We start from the raw sequence: 25,937 nt of genomic DNA, 5'->3' as shown, positions 1-25,937 counted from the left end.
CAGCAGGCATCAACATCGCAACAGGTTCCATCTGCCTGGCCCGTATCTGGCCCAAAACGCGTGGCAAAGCCAAAACCTGTTGGAGGACAGCATGGCCATCCGGTTAAAGCTCAGTCTGCAATGCCTGAAAAGGTATCCGATGCTAGAAGGAGTGCAGTCTGGCATTTTTTTAAACAACATCCAATTGATCAGCGCAAAGTCATCTGTCAAAAATGTTCAACTACCTTAAGCAGAGGTCAGAATCTGAAAAGTCTAAATACCAGTTGCATGCATAGACATTTAACCACCATGCATTTGCAAGCCTGGACTAACTACCTAACGTCCCTTAAGGTTGTAGCACCCTCGGCCAATGAAGCTAGTCAGCAACGCTACATCCCTTCCGTCACTCTAAGGCCACCATTTTCCGCACCACCTGCAGTATCTGTGCAGGTTTCGTTGCCAGGCCAAAGCAGTCAGGGTCAGGGAATCACCAGTTTCGTAGTTGGAAACACTGCATGTAGGGCACCGGCAAGAATACCGTCTCCAACCGTCTCTCAGCCTGCCATGTCCACCGGCACCCCCGCTAGTTCCACGATCTCCAGCTCTCCAGTCCAGCTCACCCTACATGACACTCTGGTTAGAAAAAGGAAGTACTTAGCCTCTCATCCGCGTACACAGGGTTTGAATGCCCACATAGCTAGACTAATCTCGTTAGAGATGATGCCCTACCGGTTAGTTGAAAGCGAAGCTTTCAAAGCCCTGATGGACTACGCTGTACCACGCTACGAGCTACCCAGTCGACACTTCTTTTCAAGAAAAGCCATCCCAGCCCTCCACCAGCATGTTAAAGAGCACATCGTCCATGCACTCAGGCAATCTGTGAGTACAAAGGTGGACCTGACAACAGATGCATGGACCAGTAGGCATGGCCAAGGACGTTACGTGTCCATCACGGCACACTGGGTGAATGTGGTGGATGCAGGGTCCACAGGGTACAGCAATTTTGGGACAGTTCTGCCTAGCCCACGGTCTAGGAAACAGTTGGCTGTAGCCGTTCGCACCCCCTCCTCCTCCTCCTTGTCCTCCTGCAGAAGCGAGAGCTCGTCCACAGAACGCAGTCGCACAACCACTCGATCCGCAGCTGCCACTGTTGCACACCAGGTGTCCCATTATGGGGCAGCTACTGGCAAGCGTCAGCAGGCTGTATTGGCTGTGAAGTATTTGGGCGACAACAGACACACCGCGGAAGTTCTGTCCGAGTTCTTGCAGAAAGAAATGCAGTCGTGGCTGGGCACTGTAGATCTTGAGGCAGGCAAGTCGCAAGGTAGTGAGTGATAACGGAAGGAATTTCATGGCTGCCATCTCCCTTTCCCAACTGAAACACATTCCTTGCCTGGCTCACACCTTAAACCTGGTGGTGCAGTGCTTCCTGAAAAGTTATCCGGGGTTATCCGACCTGCTCCTCAAAGTGCGCGGACTTTGCTCGCATATCCGTCGTTCGCCCGTACACTCCAGCCGTATGCAGACCTATCAGCGGTCTTTGAACCTTCCCCAGCATCGCCTAATCATCGACGTTGCAACAAGGTGGAACTCAACACTGCACATGCTTCAGAGACTGTGCGAACAGAGGCGTGCTGTTATGTTTTTGTGGGAGGATACACATACACGGGCAGGCAGTAGGATGGCAGACATGGATTTGTCAGGTGTGCAGTGGTCGAAGGTACAAGACATGTGTCAAGTCCTTCAGTGTTTTGAGGAATGCACACGGCTGGTTAGTGCAGACAACGCCATAATAAGCATGAGCATCCCCCTAATGCGTCTGCTGATGCAAAGTTTGACGCACATAAAGGAGCAGGCGTCTGCAGCAGAGGAAGAGGAAAGCCTTGATGACAGTCAGCCATTGTCTGGTCAGGGTAGTGTACAGGACGAGGTAGCGGGTGAACAGGAGGAGGAGGAGGACGAGGAGGATGATGGGGATGAATATTTTTTTAATGAGGAAGCTTCTCCGGGGCAAATAGCAACTGGTGGCGTTGCAAGGCCGGGTTCAGGTTTTTTTAGGGAGACAAGTGACGTAGATTTGCCTGAAACTGCCCCTCAACCCAGCACGACCGCAGATTTGACAACTGGAACTTTGGCCCACATGGCGGATTATGACTTACGTATCCTCAAAAGGGACCCACGCATTAGTAAAATGATGACTGATGACGATCACTGGTTGGCCTGCCTCCTTGATCCTCGCTATAAAGGCAAATTGCAAAATATTATGCCACATGAGAACCTGGAACAAATATTAGCAACCAAACAATCAACTCTTGTTGACCGTTTGATTCAGGCATTCCCAGCACACAGCGACGGTGAGCGTTATCACACGAGCTGCAGGGGGCAGCAGGCCAGAGGTGTTACAGGTGCACAAATCAGAAGTGGCGTTGGACAGAGGGGTTTTCTGACCAGGTTGTGGAGTGATTTTGCTATGACCGCAGACAGGACAGGTACTGCAGCATCAATTCAAAGTGACAGGAGACAACATTTGTCCAGTATGGTTACTAACTATTTTTCATCCCTTATCAATGTTCTCCCTCAACCGTCATTCCCATTTGATTACTGGGCATCCAAATTAGACACCTGGCCAGAATTGGCAGAATATGCATTGCAGGAGCTTGCTTGCCCAGCAGCTAGTGTCCTATCAGAAAGAGTATTCAGTGCTGCAGGTTCAATATTAACCGAAAAAAGGACTCGTCTGGCTACCCAAAATGTTGATGATCTAACCTTCATTAAAATGAACCACAATTGGATTTCGAATTCTTTTGCCCCACCTTTCCCGGCTGGCACCTAGCTTTCCTATGAAAAGGTCTTGCTTGTGGACTGCTCTGACTGACTTTTCCAATCTCGTAATTTGCAGCAGCTGTTTGTCCAGCATATGACATGTTTACACCTCCCAAAATGGCCAAACTCCCCCCACGGGGCCGTGTTCTCGCCACTTGGCGCAAGCACCCGTGAGAGTGCTGTTTGTCTGAAGAGGTGGGTGTGCACGCTTTTGGTCGACGGCACTGCCACTGGGTCCCTCATAGTACAATAAAGTGTCTCTGGCGGTTGTGGTGCGCACCCAACGTCAGACACAATGTTGTAACATGAGGGGCCCTGGGTCTGTACCGCCGGCCACAAGAGAGTCCCCCCCCCAGCTCAAACAGTGCTCTACCACTTGCAAAATTATCTCTCACAGCTCCACCAATGTTTAGTCTATGCGCTGACATCCTTCAATGCCTGGCACTGACAATACAAATGTGTTGACATGTATGATGCTACTTAAAATAGTCAGGGGCAGTGTCCTATATTTCCACCTGTAAATACTTTGCGCCAAATTACTAGGTCTGAAACTCAGCAGAGGAGCCCACCCCTGAACCTAAGTATGCCACCCTTTTGTCTTTTGGTTTTGTTGGATTGCGAGACATTAACATCTATTTATTTTTGGTGAGTACTAACTGTCAGACACTCATTACAATCGGCCTCCGCTGACAACACCAATGCTGCCTGTGTACCCCTGCAAGATAATTCCAAGTGTCTACAGCCTACTTTTGTTATGTTAGGCCTACTAAGCCTGTCTGCGGTCCATTATAGAAATTGTCCTCCACTGACCAGACCACTGCTGCCCGTGTACCCCTGGAACCTTTTTTAAAGTGCCTACAGCCAACTTTTGTTATGTTAGGCCTACTAAGCCTGTCTGCGGTCCCTCCTTCCAATAGTCCTCCACTGACCACACCACTGCTGCCCGTGTACCGCTGGAACCTTTTTTAAAGTGCCTACAGCCAACTTTTGTTATGTTAGGCCTACTAAGCCTGTCTGCGGTCCCTCCTTCCACTAGTCCTCCACTGATCAGACCACTGCTGCCCGTGTACCCCTGGAACCTATTTTATAGTGCCTACAGCCTACTTTTGTTATGTTAGGCCCACTAATCCTGTCTGCGGTCCCTCCTTCCACTAGTCCTCCACTGACCAGACCACTGCTGCCCGTGTACCCCTGGAACCTATTTTAAAGTGCCTACAGCCTACTTTTGTTATGTTAGGCCTACTAAGCCTGTCTGCGGTCTCTCCTTCCACTAGTCCTCCACTGACCAGACCACTGCTGCCCGTGTACCCCTGGAACCTATTTTAAAGTGCCTACAGCCTACTTTTGTTATGTTAGGCCTACTAAGCCTGTCTGCGGTCCCTCCTTCCAATAGTCCTCCACTGACCACACCACTGCTGCCCGTGTACCCCTGGAACCTATTTTAAATTGCATAGAGCATCCTTTTTTAATTGTTGGCGTACTAAGTCTGTCTGCGGTCCATAATTGAAATTGTCCTCCACTGACCAGAGCAATGCTGCCTGTGTACCCCTGTAACCTTTTTTAAACTGCATTGAGCCAAATTTTTTGTTTAAGGCCTACTACCTGTGTCTGTCTGCGCCACTCAATACAGCTGTCCTCCTCTGAAAAAAGAGTGTCAATAGTCTGGTTTTCAGCCTATAGGAATTTGAAAACTGCATTGGGGCTACTACTTCGGTAGGGCCTACTAACGGTGTCTGCCGCTCCAAGGTGTTCTCCTGGTTGCCTCTCCATAGCTTCGATCTTCTAGCTCTCGTTCAGAAGTTGTTGAAACAACACTGCATTAGGCCTACAAGTTGGGTCTGGGTTGTAGAGACGGTGTCTTCTGCTCCAAGGTGTTCTCCAGGTTGCCTCTCCATAGCTTCGATCTTCTAGCTCTTGTTTAGTAGTTGTTTAAAACAACACTGCATTAGGCCTACAAGTTGGGTGTGGGTTGTAGAGACAGTGTGTGTCGCTCCAAGGTGTTCTCCAGGTTGCCTCTCCATAGCTTCGATCTTCTAGCTCTCGTTTAGTAGTTGTTGAAAACAACACTGCATTAGGCCTACAAGTTGGGTCTGGGTTGTAGAGACAGTGTCTGCCGCTCCAAGGTGTTCTCCAGATTGCCTCTCCATAGCTTCGATCTTCTAGCTCTCGTTTAGTAGTTGTTGAAAACAACACTGCATTAGGCCTACAAGTTGGGTCTGGGTTGTAGAGACGGTGTCTTCAGCTCCAAGGTGTTCTCCAGGTTTCCTCTCCATAGCTTCGATCTTCTAGCTCTCGTTTAGTAGTTGTTGAAAACAACACTGCATTAGGCCTACAAGTTGGGTCTGGGTTGTAGAGACGGTGTCTGCCGCTCCAAGGTGTTCTCCAGGTTGCCTCTCCATAGCTTCAATCTTCTAGCTCTCGTTTAGTAGTTGTTGAAAACAACACTGCATTAGGCCTACAAGTTGGGTCTGGGTTGTAGAGACGGTGTCTTACGCTCCAAGGTGTTCTCCAGGTTGCCTCTCCATAGCTTCGATCTTCTAGCTCTCATTTAGTAGTTGTTGAAAACAACACTGCATTAGGCGTACAAGTTGGGTCTGGGTTGTAGAGACGGTGTCATCCGCTCCAAGGTGTTCTCCAGGTTGCCTCTCCATAGCTTCGATCTTCTAGCTCTCGTTTAGTAGTTGTTAAAAACAACACTGAATTAGGCCTACAAGTTGGGTCTGGGTTGTAGAGTGTTATGACCTGGTGGTTAGGAGCACCCGGAATGACCTGATAGTTAAACCTCATACAAGACGAGCTCTGGGATATGGGAGCTCTGCTGACCGCAAACCCTAATCCTATCACACACACTAGAAATAGCCGTGGAGCGCTCCTGACCAGACCTAGGCGCCTAGTCACAGCCTAAGAACTATCTAGCCCTAGAGATAAAAAATAAGCCTACCTTGCCTCAGAGAAATTCCCCAAAGGTAAGGAAGCCCCCCACATATATTGACTGTGAGTAGAGATGAAAGTCACAAACGCAGAAATGAAACAGGTTTCAGCAAAGGGAGGCCAGACTTACTAAATAGACAGAGGATAGGAAAGGTAACTTTGCGATCAGCACAAAAACCTACAAAAGACCACGCAGAGTGTGCAAAAAAGACCTCCGCACCGACTCACGGTGCGGAGGGGCCACTCTGCATCCCAGAACTTCCAGCTAGCAAGACAAAATCATGAAAACCAGCTGGACAAGAAAACAGTGAACAAATAATGACTATCAGGAACTTAGCTTCTGCAGGAGAAGGCAGGTCACCAGAGAGATCCAGGAGCGAACTGAACCAATGCAAAAACATTGACAGCTGGCATGGAGTAACGGTCTGAGAGGAGTTAAATAGAACAGCCAACAAAAGGATAAACCACGTCACCTGTGTAAGGAACCTCAGAAGCAGCAGCTTCACTCACAGCCACCAGAGGAAGCCCATAGACAGAACTCGCCGAAGTACCATTCACGACCACAGGAGGGAGTTCGACAACAGAATTCACAACAGTACCCCCCCTTGAGGAGGGGTCACCGAACCCTCACCAGAGCCCCCAGGCCGATCAGGATGAGCCAAATGAAAGGATAGGAAAGGTAACTTTGCGATCAGCACAAAAACCTACAAAAGACCACGCAGAGTGTGCAAAAGAGACCTCCGCACCGACTCACGGTGCGGAGGGGCCACTCTGCATCCCAGAGCTTCCAGCTAGCAAGACAAAATCATGAAAACCAGCTGGACAAGAAAACAGTGAACAAATAATGACTATCAGGAACTTAGCTTCTGCAGGAGAAGGCAGGTCACCAGAGAGATCCAGGAGCGAACTGAACCAATGCAAAAACATTGACAGCTGGCATGGAGTAACGGTCTGAGAGGAGTTAAATAGAACAGCCAACAAAAGGATAAACCACGTCACCTGTGTAAGGAACCTCAGAAGCAGCAGCTTCACTCACAGCCACCAGAGGAAGCCCATAGACAGAACTCGCCGAAGTACCATTCACGACCACAGGAGGGAGTTCGACAACAGAATTCACAACAGTACCCCCCCTTGAGGAGGGGTCACCGAACCCTCACCAGAGCCCCCAGGCCGATCAGGATGAGCCAAATGAAAGGATAGGAAAGGTAACTTTGCGATCAGCACAAAAACCTACAAAAGACCACGCAGAGTGTGCAAAAGAGACCTCCGCACCGACTCACGGTGCGGAGGGGCCACTCTGCATCCCAGAGCTTCCAGCTAGCAAGACAAAATCATGAAAACCAGCTGGACAAGAAAACAGTCAACAAACAATGACTATCAGGAACTTAGCCTCTGCAGGAGAAGACAGGTCACCAGGAAGATCCAGGAGCGAACTGAACCAATGCAAAAACATTGACAGCTGGCATGGAGTAACGATCTGAGTGAGGTTAAATAGAGCAGCCAACCAAAGGATAAACCACGTCACCTGTGTAAGGAACCTCAGAAGCAGCAGCTTCACTCACAGCCACCAGAGGGAGCCCATAGACAGAACTCGCCGAAGTACCATTCATGACCACAGGAGGGAGTTCGACAACAGAATTCACAACAGTACCCCCCCCCCCTTGAGGAGGGGTCACCGAACCCTCACCAGAGCCCCCAGGCCAATCAGGATGAGCCAAATGAAAGGCACGAACAAGATCGGCAGCATGAACATCAGAGGCAAAAACCCAGGAATTAACTTCCTGACCATAACCCTTCCACTTGACCAGGTACTGGAGTTTCCGTCTCGAAACACGAGAATCCAAAATCTTCTCCACCACATACTCCAACTCCCCCTCAACCAACACCAGGGCAGGAGGATCAACGGAGGGAACCATAGGCGCCACGTATCTCCGCAACAACGACCTATGGAACACATTATGGATGGCAAAAGAAGCTGGAAGGTCCAAACGAAATGACACAGGATTAAGAACTTCAGAAATCTTATATGGCCCAATGAAATGAGGCATAAACTTAGGAGAGGAAACCTTCACAGGAACGTGACGAGATGACAACCAAACCAAATCCCCAACACGAAGTCGGGGACCAACACAACGCCGGCGGTTAGCGAAACGTTGAGCCTTCTCCTGGGACAATGTCAAATTGTCCACCACATGAGTCCAAATCTGCTGCAACCTGTCCACCACCGCATCCACACCAGGACAGTCCGAAGACTCAACCTGCCCTGAAGAGAAACGAGGATGGAAACCAGAATTACAGAAAAAAGGAGAAACTAAAGTAGCCGAGCTGGCCCGATTATTAAGGGCGAACTCAGCCAAAGGCAAGAAGGACACCCAATCATCCTGATCAGCAGAAACAAAGCATCTCAGATATGTCTCCAAAGTCTGATTAGTTCGTTCGGTTTGGCCATTAGTCTGAGGATGGAAAGCCGAAGAAAAATACAAATCAATGCCCATCTTAGCACAAAAGGACCGCCAAAACCTCGAAACAAACTGGGAACCTCTGTCCGAGACGATGTTCTCTGGAATGCCATGCAAATGAACCACATGCTGGAAAAACAATGGCACCAAATCAGAGGAGGAAGGCAATTTAGACAAGGGTACCAAACGGACCATCTTAGAGAAGCGATCACAGACCACCCAAATGACCGACATCCTTTGAGAAACAGGGAGATCAGAAATAAAATCCATGGAAATATGCGTCCAGGGCCACTTCGGAATCGGCAAGGGCAAAAGCAACCCACTGGCACGAGAACAGCAGGGCTTAGCCCGAGCACAAGTCCCACAGGACTGCACAAAAGAACGCACATCCCGTGACAAAGAAGGCCACCAAAAGGATCTAGCCACCAAATCTCTGGTACCAAAGATTCCAGGATGACCAGCCAACACTGAACAATGAATCTCAGAGATAACTCTACTAGTCCATCTATCAGGGACAAACAGTTTCTCCGTAGGACAACGGTCAGGTCTATCAGCCTGAAACTTTTGCAGCACACGCTGCAAATCAGGGGAGATGGCAGACAAAATTACCCCCTCTTTAAGAATACCCGCCGGCTCCGGAACATCCGGAGAGTCAGGCACAAAACTCCTTGACAGGGCATCAGCCTTCACATTCTTAGATCCCGGAAGGTATGAAACCACAAAATCAAAACGGGAGAAAAAGAGCGACCATCGAGCCTGTCTAGGATTCAACCGTTTGGCAGACTCGAGATAAGTCAAATTCTTGTGATCCGTCAAGACCACCACGCGATGTTTAGCTCCTTCAAGCCAATGTCGCCACTCCTCGAATGCCCACTTCATGGCCAACAACTCCCGATTGCCAACATCATAATTGCGCTCAGCAGGCGAGAATTTTCTAGAAAAGAAGGCACAGGGTTTCATCACCGAGCCATCAGTACTTCTTTGCGACAAGACAGCCCTTGCTCCAATTTCAGAAGCATCAACCTCAACCTGAAAAGGGAGCGAAACATCTGGCTGGCACAACACAGGGGCAGAAGCAAAACGACGCTTCAACTCCTGAAAAGCCTCTACAGCCGCAGAGGACCAATTGACCACATCAGCACCTTTCTTGGTCAAATCAGTCAATGGCTTAGCAACACTGGAAAAGTTAGCGATGAAGCGACAATAAAAATTAGCAAAGCCCAGGAACTTCTGCAAGCTCTTCACAGATGTCGGCTGAGTCCAATCGTAAATGGCCTGAACTTTAACAGGGTCCATCTCGATAGTAGAAGGGGAAAAAATGAAACCCAAAAATGAAACCTTCTGAACTCCAAAGAGACACTTTGACCCCTTCACAAACAAGGAATTCGCACGAAGGACCTGGAACACCATTCTGACCTGCTTCACATGAGACTCCCAATCATCCGAAAAGACCAAAATGTAATCCAAATATACAATCATGAATCTATCCAGGTACTCTCGGAAGATGTCATGCATAAAGGACTGAAACACAGATGGAGCATTAGAAAGCCCGAATGGCATAACCAGGTACTCAAAATGGCCCTCGGGCGTATTAAATGCCGTTTTCCATTCATCACCCTGTTTAATTCGCACAAGATTATACGCACCACGAAGATCTATCTTGGTGAACCAACTAGCCCCCTTAATCCGAGCAAATAAATCAGACAGCAGCGGCAAAGGATACTGAAATTTGACTGTGATCTTATTGAGAAGGCGGTAATCAATACAAGGTCTCAAAGAGCCATCCTTCTTGGCCACAAAAAAGAACCCTGCTCCCAATGGTGACGACGACGGATGAATATGACCCTTCTCCAAGGATTCCTTTATATAACTCCGCATAGCGGCGTGCTCTGGCACAGATAAATTAAACAGACGGCCCTTAGGAAACTTACTACCAGGAATCAAATTAATAGCACAATCGCAATCCCTATGAGGAGGTAGGGCACCGATTTGGGTTCTTCAAATACATCCCGGTAATCTGATAAAAACTCAGGGACTTCAGAAGGAGTGGAAGGCGAAATTGACAGCAATGGAACATCACCATGTACCCCCTGACAACCCCAGCTGGACACAGACATAGATTTCCAATCCAACACTGGATTATGGACCTGTAGCCATGGCAACCCCAAAACGACCACATCATGCAGATTATGCAACAACAAAAAGCGAATATCCTCCTGATGTGCAGGAGCCATGCACATGGTCAATTGAGTCCAGTACTGAGGCTTATTCTTGGCCAAAGGCGTAGCATCAATTCCTCTCAATGGAATAGGATACTGCAAGGGCTCCAAGAAAAAAACACAGCGCCTGGCAAACTCCAAGTTCATCAAATTCAGGGCAGCGCCTGAATCCACAAATGCCATTACAGAATAGGACGACAGAGAGCAAATCAGAGTAACGGACAAAAGAAATTTAGACTGTACCGTACCAATGGTGGCAGACCTAGCGAACCGCTTAGTGCGCTTAGGACAATCGGAGATAGCATGAGTGGATTCACCACAGTAAAAACACAGCCCATTCCGACGTCTGTGTTCTTGCCGTTCAGCTCTGGTCAAAGTCCTATCACACTGCATAGGCTCAGGCCTATGCTCAGAGAATACTGCCAGATGGTGCACAGCTTTGCGCTCCCGCATGCGCCGATCGATCTGAATGGCCAAAGACATAGACTCATTCAGACCAGCAGGCGTGGGAAATCCCACCATGACATCCTTAAGGGCTTCAGAAAGACCCTTTCTGAAAATTGCCGCCAGGGCACATTCATTCCACTGAGTAAGCACAGACCACTTTCTAAACTTCTGACAGTACACCTCCGCTTCATCCTGACCCTGACACAAAGCCAGCAAGATTTTCTCTGCCTGATCCACTGAATTTGGTTCATCATAAAGCAATCCAAGCGCCAGAAAAAACGCATCAACATCACGCAATGCATGATCTCCTGGCGCAAGGGAAAATGCCCAGTCTTAAGGGTCACCACGTAACAAAGAAATAATGATTTTTACTTGTTGAACGGGGTCACCAGAGGAGCGGGGTTTCAAAGCTAGAAACAATTTACAATTATTTTTGAAATTCAAGAACCTAGATCTATCCCCAGAAAATAAGTCAGGAATAGGAATTCTAGGCTCTAACATAGGATTCTGAACCACAAAATCTTGAATGTTTTGTACCCTTGAAGTGAGATGATCCACACAAGAGGACAGACCTTGAATGTCCATATCTACACCTGTGTCCTGAACCACCCAAAGGTCTAGGGGAAAAGAAAGACAAAACACAGTGCAAAGAAAAAAAAATGGTCTCAGAAGTTCTGTTATCCCTCTATTGAGATGCATTAATACTTTGGGCCAGCTGTACTGTTATGACCTGGTGGTTAGGAGCACCCGGAATGACCTGATAGTTAAACCTCATACAAGACGAGCTCTGGGATGTGGGAGCTCTGCTGACCGCAAGCCCTAATCCTATCACACACACTAGAAATAGCTGTGGAGCGCTCCTGACCAGACCTAGGCGCCTCGTCACAGCCTAAGAGCTATCTAGCCCTAGAGATAGAAAATACGCCTACCTTGCCTCAGAGAAATTCCCCAAAGGTAAGGAAGCCCCCCACATATATTGACTGTGAGTAGAGATGAAAGTCACAAACGCAGAAATGAAACAGGTTTCAGCAAAGGGAGGCCAGACTTACTAAATAGACAGAGGATAGGAAAGGTAACTTTGCGATCAGCACAAAAACCTACAAAAGACCACGCAGAGTGTGCAAAAAAGACCTCCGCACCGACTCACGGTGCGGAGGGGCCACTCTGCATCCCAGAGCTTCCAGCTAACAAGACAAAATCATGAAAACCAGCTGGACAAGAAAACAGTGAACAAACAATGACTATCAGGAACTTAGCTTCTGCAGGAGAAGACAGGTCACCAGGAAGATCCAGGAGCGAACTGAACCAATGCAAAAACATTGACAGCTGGCATGGAGTAACGATCTGAGTGGAGTTAAATAGAGCAGCCAACCAAAGGATAAACCACGTCACCTGTGTAAGGAACCTTAGAAGCAGCAGCTTCACTCACAGCCACCAGAGGGAGCCCATAGACAGAACTCGCCGAAGTACCATTCACGACCACAGGAGGGAGTTCGACAACAGAATTCACAACAGTAGAGACGGTGTCTGCCGCTCCAAGGTGTTCTCCAGGTTGCCGCTCCATAGTTTCGATCTTCTAGCTCTCGTTTAGTAGTTGTTGAAAACAACACTGCGTTAGGCCTACAAGTTGGGTCTGGGTTGTAGAGACGGTGTCTGCCGCTCCAAGGTGTTCTCCAGGTTGCCTCTCCATTGCTTCAATCTTCATGCTCGTCTTAAGTAGTTGTTGAAACAACACTACATTAGGCCTACAAGTTGGGTCTGGGTCGTAGAGACGGTGTCTGCCGCTCCAAGGTGTTCTCCAGGTTGCCACATAATCGAAGCTGCATAGAGCCTATTTTGTAATTTTACGCCTACTAAGTCTTTCTTCGGTCCCTTCTTCCAATTGTCCTCCACTGAGCACACCAATGCAGACCGTGTACCCATGTAACCTATTTTAAACCTGCGTTGAGCCAACTTTGTGGTGTAAGGCCTACTTGTAGTGTCTGGCTGCGCCACTCAATACAGCTGTCCTCTTTACAAAAAATTACCTACAATTATCTGGTTTTCAGCCTATCGGAATTTTAAAACTGCAGTGGGCCTACTAGTTGGGTTGGGGCCTTCTATCGGTGTCTGCCGCTCCTTGCTGTTCTCCTCCAGTGAACAAAGCTGTGCCGCCTGTTTACTACTGTTGCCAATTTTGAACTGCATTTAGACTACTTACTGATTTGGGCCTACTCTCTGTGTCAGCCTCTCATTCCAGTTGTCCTCCACTGAACAAAGCAATGCCCCCTGGTTAGTCCTGTTACCAATTTTGAACTGCATTTAGCCCACTTTATTCTTTGGGCCCATATCTGTTTCCCCCTCATCCTGCCCATTGCCCAGCCAGTGATAGATGAGTCTGCTGGTACATTGACCCATAACGCAACATTCCCCGTGCACGCTACACTGCAAGATTGTGACCCTGCTGAAAGTCAGGTTCCCCTTCCCGCATACCATACCACCTTACACGGGGACAAAGAGGAAGGTGCAGATGAAGGTGCAGGTTCCTTCATCAGGTGGGGGGAGGAATACTCGTTGGCGACGTCACTGGCACAGGGCCCCTCATAGTATGCAAAAGTGTCGATGCCGGTGGGAGGCGCCCCCGCCGTGCAAACACACCGCCGTACTTTGAGGGGCCCTGTGCCAGTGCCAATGCCAACGAGTGGGCCCCCCCTGCTTGCTCAGGATCACAGCACTTGCAAAGTTGAAATACTTACCTCTCCCTGCTCCACTGCCGTGACGTGGTCCAGATTTCCAGGGCCCACTAATTACTTGAACCAGCCCTACCCCCCACAACTTTAGCCAAATGACCCCCAATTTCCAATGCCTTACTATTATTATAAGGTAAATTAAGATTGACAAGCTTCAGTAACAAGAATGTATGTTTTTGCCATTAAAATGGGCACTGTACATGTTTTCCTGGCCTCCACTCACTGCCGACTATGCTCCCCCATTGACTTGCATTGGGTTTCGTGTTTCGGTCGATCCCCGACTTTTCGTGATAATCGGCCGATTCCACTCGACTCGACTTTTGAGATAGTCGGGTTTCGCGAAACCCGACTCGACTCTAAAAAAGTCAAGGTCGCTCAACCCTACTCTTAACAGTTGTTGTAGAGATGTGTTTGCTGCTAGAACTCTGTGTGGCATTGACCTGGTCTCTAATCTGAGCTGCTGTTAACCTGCGATTTCTGAGGCTGGTGATTCAGATAAACATATCCTCAGAAGCAGAGGTGACTCTTGGTCTAGCTTTCCTGGGGCGGTCCTCATGTAAGCCAGTTTCTTTGTAGCGCTTGATGGTTTTTGCCACTGCTCTTGGGGACACTTTCAAAGTTTTCCCAATTTTTCGGACTGACTGACCTTCATTTCTTAAAGTAATGATGGCCATTTGTTTTTCTTTACTTAGAATTTGTATTATGGCAAGAAAAAAAAGCAGCTAACAGTCTATTCAGTAGGACTATCAGCTGTGTATCCACCAGACTTCTGCACAACACAACTGATGGTCCCAACACCATTTATACCCAACACTTGTTAAACCTGACAGGGCAGACCTGTGAAGTGAAAACCATTCCCGGGACTACCTCTTGAAGCTCATCAAGAGAATGCCAAGAGTGTGTAAAGCAGTCATCAAAGCAAAAGGTGGCTACTTTGAAGAACCTAGAATATAAGACATAATTTCAGTTGTTTCACACTTTTTTGTTAAGTATATAATTCCACATGTGTTAATTCATAGTTTTGATGCCTTCAGAGTGAATGTACAATTTTCATAGTCATGAAAATACAGAAAAATCTTTAAATGAGAAGGTGTGTCCAAACTTTTGGTCTGTACTGTACGTTATGTAGGAAAAGGGACCCTACTTTGGGAACCATACTATCACCAAGTTAATTTAGCAATAGTGATGAGTGAATATACTCGTTACTCGAGATTTCCCGAGCACGCTCGGGTGTCCTCCAAGTATTTTTTAGTGCTCGGAAATTTAGTTTTTATTGCCGCAGCTGAATGATTTACATCTGTTAGCCAGCATAAGTACATGTGGGGGTTGCCTGGTTGCTAAAACTAAATTTCTGAGCACTAAAAAATACTCGGAGGACACCCGAGCGTGCTCGGGAAATCTCGAGTAACGAGTACATTCGCTCACCACTAATAAGCAATCTATGGTTAAAGCTGGGGGAAAAAAACAAATAAATATCAATCATTATCCTACCTTAGGGAATATCACATTAAAGATTTCATAAATTGCAATGACACATACGTGGTATACTTAATAGAGTGCACTTTATGCAAACTACAATATGTAGGCTGTACAACCTGTTCCCTAAAAACAAGGATTAGGCGTCACCAGTTTGATGCTGGCAATTCTGCAGCGCTTTCTTCTTCTTCAGTCTAGGCATTTTCTGAATATCCTCAAGGGCGATACTACTGATTTTATTTTTTGCGGTATGGAAAAAGTGTACAGAGTCCTTCTGGATCTTCACACTTGGAATGAGAATACCGAATGGTCTGAACCAGACAGGACTTGATTCTACAATATTAATACTTAGGGTCATCCCATAGTGCCTTTACCATCATGATATTTATTTAACTGTTTTTATTTAATTTTTTCATTTTTTTTTTACACTGTGTGAAGGAATATTTGCACTTGGTTTTTGTGATTTTGTCTCCATTATAATTGTGTATCTGTGCAGCTACTATAATGGTTACTCCTGGGATTGTGAACCTGATTGAAATCAGCTGTGGTTACCTGCATGGGGAACAATAAGAACTATTCAGTGTTCACTCATATGCCATGATTAAGACGTCTGTCGAAACGCGTTGGTTAATGCCGCATATGTGCATCATGCTGTAATGTGCAAGATATAATCTCATTTTTGTGGTACACCAGTACATCATTTTTATCTATGGATTAATAAATATTGTATTTTAATAGAAGATCCTGTCTCCTGCTGGACTACATTTTTTTTTTCTTTTCACTATACTATTATGGATGACTATGGGCCAATATGGAGAGATATGGGGGCAGTATGGAGAGACATGAGGCAGAATGGGAAGACACGTGGGGTCCAGAATGTAGGATATTATTACTGTAGGCACTAATTAAAGGGTACCTGTCACCCCCAAAATGGAAGATGAGCTAAGCCCACCGGCATCAGGGGCTTATCTACAGCATTCTGGAATGCTGTAGATAAGCCCCTGATGTAACCTGAAAGATGAGAAAAAGATGTTAGATTACACTCACCCAGGGGCGGTCCCACTGCCGTCCGGTCCGATGGGCGTCGTGGTCTGATCCGGGGCCTCCCATCTTCTTACGATCACGTCTTCCTCTTGTCTTCACGCCGCAGGCGTACTTTGTCTGCCCTGTTGAGGGTATAGCAAAGTACTGCAGTGCGCAGGCGCCGGGAAAGGTCAGTGCCTGGGCAGTGCAGTACTTTGCTCTGCCCTCAACAGGGCAGACAAAGTACGCCTGCGCAAGAGCCACAGCAGGAAGACAAGAAGAGGACGTCATCGTAAGAAGATGGGAGGCCCCGGACAGGACCACGACGCCAATCGGATCGCTCACCCAGGTGAGAATAATCTAACGGCTTTTTCTCATCTTTCAGGATACATCAGAGGGCTTAGCTCAACTTCCATTTAGGGGGTGACACGTTCCCTTTAAGTTTCATCTTTATTAAAAGATTATCACTACAGAAGCTCAATGAGGCAAATAAAAACTCCCAAAAATCTGACCATTACCCTACCGGGGTAAAGCCCTGCCACTGCTGCAGTGATTTTGTACAGGCTGCAGCCAACAATGACTGAGCTCAGCATCTTGCACTGTTTACTTTGGCATGGCCATAAAACTGTGGAGTCTGTTCTCTAAGAGGGCAGATCCTTTGATCCCCGTTTTTGTTTCTCTTGACAAGTGGTGACTTCATAAAAGAACTGTACAAGTGCATAACTTATTTTCATCATAAAATGAAAAGGTTAACGCATGTCTTCATCCTAGCAGTATAAACATAAGGCGATGGTCACACTAACAGTATTTGATATCAGGATGTGTAAGCTAAAACCAGGAGTGGGTGAGAAATGCAGAAGCAGTGATGTGTTTCTACATTAGTATACTTTTCCTCTGAATGTTCCACTTCTGGTTTTGGCTTAGAAATACGGAGCTAAAATACTGACCAAATACTGCTAGTGTGACCGCAGCCCAAGACTAGCCATAACAATAAATCCACCTAGCTAGTAATGTTGATGTATTTAATTCTGTTTAAAGTCCTTTCATCAAATTTTTCATGGTGAACTGGACACAATGTAATAGTGGCTGTAGATAATGAAACTTATTTCCATTTTGCTGGCAAGCAGGCAACATGTAGGGGGAAAAGAATACACCCTCATCATAGCTTAGAGCAGGTTTCTCAGTGTGTGAGATGCAGGATGGACAGCACTAAACTACTGCATGATTAGCAAAGTGCTGTGAGTAGAGCACACAAGACCTTTCAGATAAGATCAGGGAAGTCAATGTGGGTGGTGGTGGTGGGTGTGTGTGGAGTGGGGTCAGGGCAACACAGTTTAGTTTAACCCCTTCATGACATGCACCGTATATGTACAGTGCTGCGGGAGGTGCAATATCGCAAACCGCTGTACAAATACTGTGTGACTATTGTGCAGGCTCACGCCGCCACGATCAAATGCGGGTGTCAGCTAGAGCTGACACGCTGCAGCAATGCCCGTGATCGGTGCTAGAGCCAATTGCGGATGTTTAACCACTCTGATGCCACTGTCAATAGTAACAACTTCAGAGGGAGAGGGCTCCCATCGAGTTGTGACCCCAAGCCAAGAGGTGGCTGCAGTGTCATCCAGGGATGGTAGCCTGTAAGCTCCAGCGCAGAGCAGAAGCTGACACCTCCTGACTGCTTACGAAATGCTGATCTAATGCCCTGCAATGCAAAAGCATTAATGAGCATTAGATCAGCGATTGGGGCAATGAGAGCGGATATCCCATCCTGGTAATAGGTAAAACATTTTCAAAAAGTTGAAAAAAAAAAAAAATTGTAAAAATATAAAAAACCAAAAGAAAACAAAAACTACACAAAATGAACACAGAAAATGGAAAAATTATTAATCCAATAAACCCAATTATACAAAAACAAATAAATAAAGTACACATTAGGAAATGTGCTCCACTATTGTTAATGCCATCCAGTGCACATCTTGCCACATGTATGCAGTCCTTGATCAGCCGGCCGAGGGTGCATACTGCTGTGCGAGATGTGAGCACGTTGTGCATTTGGAAGCCCAGATTCTGAATCTAAATGTGCAGCTGGCAACACTGAGATCCATTGACAACATGGAAAGCAGTCTTCTGCTCACTGAGCAGATGCTCAATGGGATAGAGGAGGTGGGGGATGGTAGGATGGAGCTGCAGGACGGTGAAGTAGCAAGCTGGGTGACAGTTAGAAGGCCGGGTAGAGGGAAGAGTGCCAGGGAGGCTAGTCCTAATCTGGCACACCCCAATAAGTTTGCTAAGTTGGCAGATGAGGGGGGTGCCAGTACAGGGGTAGCACTGCTGCAGCCAGGCATGTCCTCTGAAAGCCGGAGAAGTGACTGCTCCAGTAAGAAGGGAAATAGGAGAGCAGGGCATGCCAGACAGGTGCTGGTAGTGGGGGACTCAATTATTAGGGGAACAGATAGGGCAATCTGTCACAAAGACAGGGATCGTCGAACGGTGTGCTGCCTTCCTGGCACTCGAGTCCGACACATCGCTGATCGGGTGGACAGATTACTGGGAGGGGCTGGAGAGGACCCAGCGGTCATGGTGCACATTGGCACAAATGACAAAGTTAGAAGTAGGTGGAAGGTCCTTAAAGATGATTTCAGGGAATTAGGCTGCAAGCTGAAAGCAAGGAACTCCAACGTAGTATTTTCTTAAATACTGCCTGCACCACGTGCCACGCCAGAAAGGCAACGGGAGATTAGGGAGGTTAATAAGTGGCTCAAGAATTGGTGTAGGAAGGAGAGGTTTGGGTTCCTGCAGAACTGGGCCGACTTCTCAGTTGGCTACAGGCTCTACGCCAGGGACTGGCTGCACCTCAATGGGGAGGGTGCAGCTGTGTTGGGGGAGAAAATGGCTAGAAGGTTGGCGGAGTGTTTAAACTAGGGATTGGGGGGAGGGTATACATTTTATAGGAGAGGAAGATAGTGCAGATAGAGACCTGGGCACAAATAAGGGGGTGGCGGTGGCATGGGGGTGGGGTTAGAACAGTTAATAATTTAAGAAAGAATAGAGGTACAGAGAGGAACATCAAGTGCATGTATACTAATGCCAGAAGCCTTGCCAACAAAATGGATGAATTAGAATTAATGTTGTTGGAGCATAATTATGACATGGTGGGGATATCTGAAATGTGGCTGGATGAGAGCCATGACTGGGCTGTTAACTTGCAGGGTTATAGTCTGTTCAGAAATGACCGAATGGATAGGCGAGGGGGAGGGGTGTGTCCATATGTAAAATTGTCCTTAAAACCCATCTGGCGTGATAATATAGGTGAATCTAATGAAAATATAGAGTCTCTGTGGGTGGAGATAAGGGGAGGGGGAAAAAATAATAAATTACTGCTGGGGTTTGTTATAAATCTCCAAAAATAATGGAAGCAATGGAGAATATCCTCGTAAAGCAAATAGATGAAGCTGCGACTCAAGGGGAAGTCCTTATTATGGGGGACTTCAACTACCCCGAAATAGATTGGGGAACAGAAACGTGCGGTTTCAGCAAAGGTAATCGGTTTTGACAACTATGAGAGACAATTACCTTTCACAACTGGTTCAGTACCCAACAAGAAGGGGGGCACTGCTAGACCTAATATTAACCAACAGGCCAGACCGCATATCAAATATAAGGGTTGGGGGTCACTTAGGGAATAGTGATCACAAAATAATAAGTTTTCATGTATCCTTTAATAAGATGTGTAGTAGAGGGGTTACAAGGACACTAAACTTCAGGAGGGCAAATTTCCAACGGATGAGAGAGGATCTTGGTGCAATTAACTGGGACGATATTCTGAGACATAAAAATACACAAAGAAAATGGGAGACATTTATTAGCATCCTGGATAGGACCTGTGCGGATCGCCCCCAGACACAGAGCCACGCGTTCTCGGTATCGGGCCTCCCTGGTTCGGTTCTGAGGCTGTCACAGTGGCTAGACCCGGTCCGCGACCCTGCTAAGGGGCGTCCAATAAAGGTGGTGCAGTCTGTCAGGGGTTCGTGACGCCACCTGTGGTGTTCGGTCAGGGTGACCGACGCTGCTGTGGGGTCCGCTGGGGTGATGGAATAGCAGCTGGATGGTATACCTTCCCACAGGTGAAGTATGTCCCCAGGGCTTCCCAGTAAGATGGATGGTGATGGTGTGAGGTGCAGGCAATAACGAGGACACTAGGTTGCAGTCTCTTTACCTCTTTACTGTAGTCTTCAGGATCCTCAATCCAGAGTACGTTTAACAGGGCTATCAGAGACCGGCCGGTCTGATGGGCACTTCCAGAGTTTCCCTCGCAGATGGAAATCGTTGCCCACCACTAGCGCCTGTGTGTTGTAGTCCTACCCTGCTGAGCATTCGGAATAGTCCTCACAACTGCTGTTCTCGTTCGTTCTCTACAGCTCTCTCTCTCTTTAGTTCCAGATGTTACTAGTTTCTCGTCCCCCAGTATGTTTTGGCTAGGACGCACCCGTATGATGGGAAGGCCTGGAGGTCTTCGGGACCCTAGAGACGCCCCTCCCCCACTGTTGCCCCCTATGTCTTCTTAGGAAATTTAAGGTAGACAGCCAACCTATAATTAACTGTCCTGCGGAGTTTGAAGTAAGGCCTAAAGTCAGTTACTCCCGCGGTGTTCTGGCCACCGGCTACGCGCCTCAGTAGGATGTTGCCTCGGTCTCACGGCACGACTCCTACTGGTACTCCTTTTTGCTTGATTTCGTTTACACTGTTCCACAATATCCTTCCCTTCTTGTCTCTTTCTTAGGATACCGCCGCAAGGAGGTGCAGGCGCGGCTCCGTTACATTCTGCTCTGTTCGCTAGGCACCTGCCAGGTTCCCACGCCTGACAGGGACCCCCCTGTGTGTTCTCCCTGCAACATCCCCTGTCACGGGATGTTGCCTGAATCCAACCCAGTCAGCTTCTGACTAACTTTCTATCCAACCCCTAGTTTTACCAGTGTGAGGAGGGGCCCAATAAATAAAGCCTTTTGCTCCCCCTAGTGGCCGGAGTGTGAAGTGTAATGTGTGCTGGTGATACCTGGTCAGGAGAATTCCTTCAGTGCCATCAGACGTACCATCACTCCCCTTAGTGGCAGAGTGTCATACTGCAACGACCAGATCTCTGGGGCGCTGCACTCCCCCCCACCCCCCGGTATATACCGTATGGGAATAAACATACTAGAAATAGGAGGAAACCGATATGACTAAATAGAGCTGTAAGGGGCGCAATAAGTGACAAACAGAAAGCATTTAGAGAATTAAAGGAAGTAGGTAGTGATGAGACATTAAATAAATACAGAAAATTAAATAAATTCTGTAAAAACCAAATCAAGGCAGCAAAGATTGAGACAGAGAGACTCATTGCCAGAGAGAGTAAAAATAATCCCAAAATATTCTTTAACTACGTAAATAGTAAGAAACTAAAAAATGATAGTGTTGGTCCCCTTAAAAATAGTCTGGGTGAAATGATGGATGAGGATGAGGAAAAAGCCAATATGCTAAATGACTTTTTTTCATCAGTATTTACACAAGAAAATCCCATGGCAGACAAAATGACTAGTGATAAAAATTCCCCATTAAATGTCACCTGCTTAACCGAGCAGGAAGTACGTCGGCATCTAAAAATCACAAAAGTTGACAAATCCCCGTGCCCGGATTGGATACACCCCCGAGTACTGCAGGAATTAAGTACAGTCATTGATAGACCATTATTTTTAATCTTTAAAGACTCCATAATAACAGGATCTGTACCACAGGACTGGCGAATAGCAAATGAGGTGCCAATATTCAAAAAGGGGACAAAGACTGAACTCGGAAATTATAGGCCAGTAAGCTTAACCTCTACTGTGGGTAAAATCCTGGAGGGCATTCTAAGGGATGCTATACTGGAGTATCTGAAGAGGAATAACCTCATGACCCAGTATCCGCACGGGTTTACTAGGGACCGTTCATGCCAGACTAATCTGATCAGCTTCTATGAAGCGGTAAGTTCCGGGCTGGACCAAGGGAACCCAATGGACGTAGTGTATATAGACTTTTCAAAAGCTTTTGATACGGTGTCACACAAAAGGTTGAAACATAAAATGAGAATAATGGGGATAGGGGAAAATATGTGTAAGTGGGTTAACAGCTGGCTCAGGGATAGAAAACAAAGGGTGGTTATTAATGGAGCACACTCGGACTGGGTCACGGTTAGCAGTGGGGTACCACAGGGGTCAGTATTGGACCCTCTTCTTTTTAACATTTTTATTATTGATCTTGTAGGGGGCATTCAGAGCAGAATTTCAATATTTGCAGATGACACTAAACTCTGCAGGGTAATCAATACAGAGGAGGACAATTTTATATTACAGGATGATTTATGTAAACTAGAAGCTTGGGCTGCTAAATGGCAAATGAGCTTTAATGGGGATAAATGTAAGGTCATGCACTTGGGTAGAAGTAATAAGATGTATAATTATGTGTTTAATTCTAAAACTCTGGGCAAAACCGTCAATGAAAAAGACCTGGGTGTATAGGTGGATGACAAACTCATGTTCAGTGGCCAGAGTCAGGCAGCTGCTACAAAGGCAAATAAAATAATGGGATGCATTAAAAGAGGCATAGATGCTCATGAGGAGAACATAATTTTACCTCTATATAGGTCACTAGTTCGACCACACTTAGAATACTGTGCACAGTTCTGGTCTCCGGTGTGTAAGAAAGACATAGCTGAACTAGAGCGGGTGCAGAGAAGAGTGGCCAAGGTTATTAGAGGACTGGGGGGTCTGCAATACCAAGATAGGTTATTACACTTGGGGCTATTTAGTTTGGAAAAACGAAGGCTAAGGGGTGATCTTATTTTAATGTATAAATATATGAGGGGACAGTACAAAGACCTTTCTGATGATCTTTTTAATCATAGACCTGAGACAGAGACAAGGGGGCATCCTCTACGTCTGGAGGAAAGAAGGTTTGGGCATAATAACAGACGCGGGTTCTTTACTGTAAGAGCAGTGAGACTATGGAACTCTCTGCCGTATGATGTTGTAATGATTCATTACTTAAATTAAAGAGGGGATTGGATACCTTTCTTGAAAAGTATAATGTTGCAGGGTATATATACTAGATTCCTTGATAGGGCGTTGATCCAGGGAACTAGTCTGATTGCCGTATGTGGAGTCGGGAAGGAATTTTTTGCCCCAAAGTGGAGCTTACTATTGCCACATGGGTTTTTTTTACCTTCCTCTGAATCAACATGTTAGGGCATGTTAGGTTAGGCTATGGGTTGAACTAGATGGACTTAAAGTCTTCCTTCCACCTTAATAACTATGTTACTATGTTACATATTTGGTATTGCTGTGTCCAGAACAACCTGACCTACGGTATATACAGTTAAGTCCATATATATTTGGACAGAGATAACATTTTTCTAATTTTGGTTATAGACATTACCACAATGAATTTTAAACAAAACAATTCAGATGCAGTTGAATTTCAGACTTTCAACTTTCATTTGAGAGTATCCACATTAAAATTGGATGAAGGGTTTAGGAGTTTCAGCTCCTTAACATGTGCCACCGAAAGTAGTTGGACAGATTCAATAATTTTAAATAAAATGTTCATTTTTAGTACTTGGTTGAAAACCCTTTGTTGGCAATGACTGCCTGAAGTCTTGAACTCATGAACATCGCCAGACGCTGTGCTTCCTCCTTTTTGAAGCTCTGCCAGGCCTTCACTGCGGTGGTTTTCAGTTGCTGTTTGTTTGTGGGCCTTTCTGTCTGAAGTTTAGCCTTTAACAAGTGAAATGCATGCTCAATTGGGTTGAGATCATGTGACTGACTTGGCCATTCAAGAATATTCCACTTCTTTGCTTTAATAAACTCCTTGGTAGCTTTGGCTTTATGTTTTGGGTCATCGTCCATCTGTAGTATGAACCGACGACCAATCAGTTTGGCTGCATTTGGCTGGATTGAGCACAGTATGGCTCTGAATACCTAAGAATTCATTCGGCTGCTTCTGTCCTGTGTCACATCATCAATAAACACTAGTGACCCAGTGCCACTGGCAGCCATGCATGCCCAAGCCATCACACTGCCTCCGCCGTGTTTTACAGATGATGTGGTATGCTTTGGATCATGAGCTGTACCATGCCTTCACCATACTTTTCTCTTTCCATCATTCTGGTAGAGGTTGATCTTGGTTTCATCTGTCCAAAGAATGTTCTTCCAGAACTGTGCTGGCTTTTTTAGATTTTTTTTTAGCAAAGTCCAGTCTACCCTTTTTATTCTTGATGCTTAGGAGTGGCTTGCACCGTGCAGTGATCCCTCTGTAGTTAGTTTCATGCATTCTTCTCTTTATGGTAGATTTGGATATTAATACGCCTACCTCCTGGAGAGTGTTGTTCACTTGGTTGGCTGTTGTGAAGGGGTTTCTTTTCACCATGGAGATTATCAAAATGTAGAGTTTGCCACTCCTAATATTGTAGCAATTTCTCGGATGGGTTTTTTCTGTTTTCTCAGCTTAAGGATGGCTTGTTTCACCTGCATGGAGAGCTCCTTTGACTGCATGTTTACTTCACAGCAAAACCTCCCAAATGCAAGCACCACACCTCATATCAACTCCAGACCTTTTATCCACTTGAAAATGACATAACGAAGGGATTGCTCACACCTGTCCATGAAATAGCCTTGGAGTCAATTGTTCAATTACTTTTGGTCCCTTTAAAAACAGGGTGGCACATGTTAAGGAGCAGAAACTCCTAAACCGTTCATCCAATTTTAATGTGGATACCCTCATATGAAAATTGAAAGTCTGAACTACAACTGCATCTGAATTGTTTTGTTTAACCCCTTCATGACCCAGCCTATTTTGACCTTAATGACCTGGCCGTTTTTTGCAATTCTGACCAGTGTTCTTTTATGAGGTAATTACTCGGGAATGCTTCAACGGATCCTAACGGTTCTGAGAATGTTTTTTCGGGACATACTGGGCTTCATGTTAGTGGTAAATTTAGGCCAATAAATTTTGCATTTATTTGTGAAAAAAATGGAAATTTGGCTAAAATTTTGAAAATTTCGCATTTTTCAAATTTTGAATTTTTATTCTGTTAAACCAGGGAGTTATGTGACACAAAATAGTTAATAAATAACATTTCCCACATGTCTACTTTACATCAGCACAATTTTGGAAACAAAATTTTTTTTTGCTAGGAAGTTATAAGGGTTAAAATTTGACTAGTGATTTCTCATTTTTACAACGAAATTTACAAAACCATTTTTTTTAGGGACCACCTCACATTTGAAGTCAGTTTGAGGGGTCTGTATGGCTGAAAATACACAAAAGTGACACCACTCTAAAAACTGCACCCCTCAAGGTGCTCAAAACCACATTCAAGAAGTTTATTAACCCTTCAGATACTTCACAGCAGCAGAAGCAACATGGAAGGAAAAAATGAACATTTAACTTTTTAGTCACAAAAATGATGTTTTAGCAACAATTTTTTTATTTTCCCAAGAGTAAAAAGAGAAACTGGACCCCAAACATTATTGTACAATTTGTCCTGAGTATGCCGATACCTCATATGTGGGGGGGGGGGGGGGCGGAACCACTGTCTGGGCACACGACAGGGCTCGGAAGGGAAGGAGTGCCATTTGACTTTTTCAATGAAAAAATTGGCTCCAGTCTTTAGCGGACATCATGTCGCGTTTGGACAGCCACTGTGTGCCTAAACATTGGAGCTCCCCCACAAGTGACCCCATTTTAGAAACTAGACCCCCAAGAAGCTTATCTAGATGCATAGTGAGCACTTTGAACCCCCAGATGCTTCACAAATTGATCCGTAAAAATGAAAAATG

Source organism: Ranitomeya imitator, chromosome 6, assembly GCF_032444005.1.
Source record: "Ranitomeya imitator isolate aRanImi1 chromosome 6, aRanImi1.pri, whole genome shotgun sequence".
Lineage (NCBI taxonomy): Eukaryota > Metazoa > Chordata > Amphibia > Anura > Dendrobatidae > Ranitomeya > Ranitomeya imitator.
The sequence above is the reverse complement of the archived record's forward strand: the minus strand, read 5'-3'. Positions refer to the sequence as shown.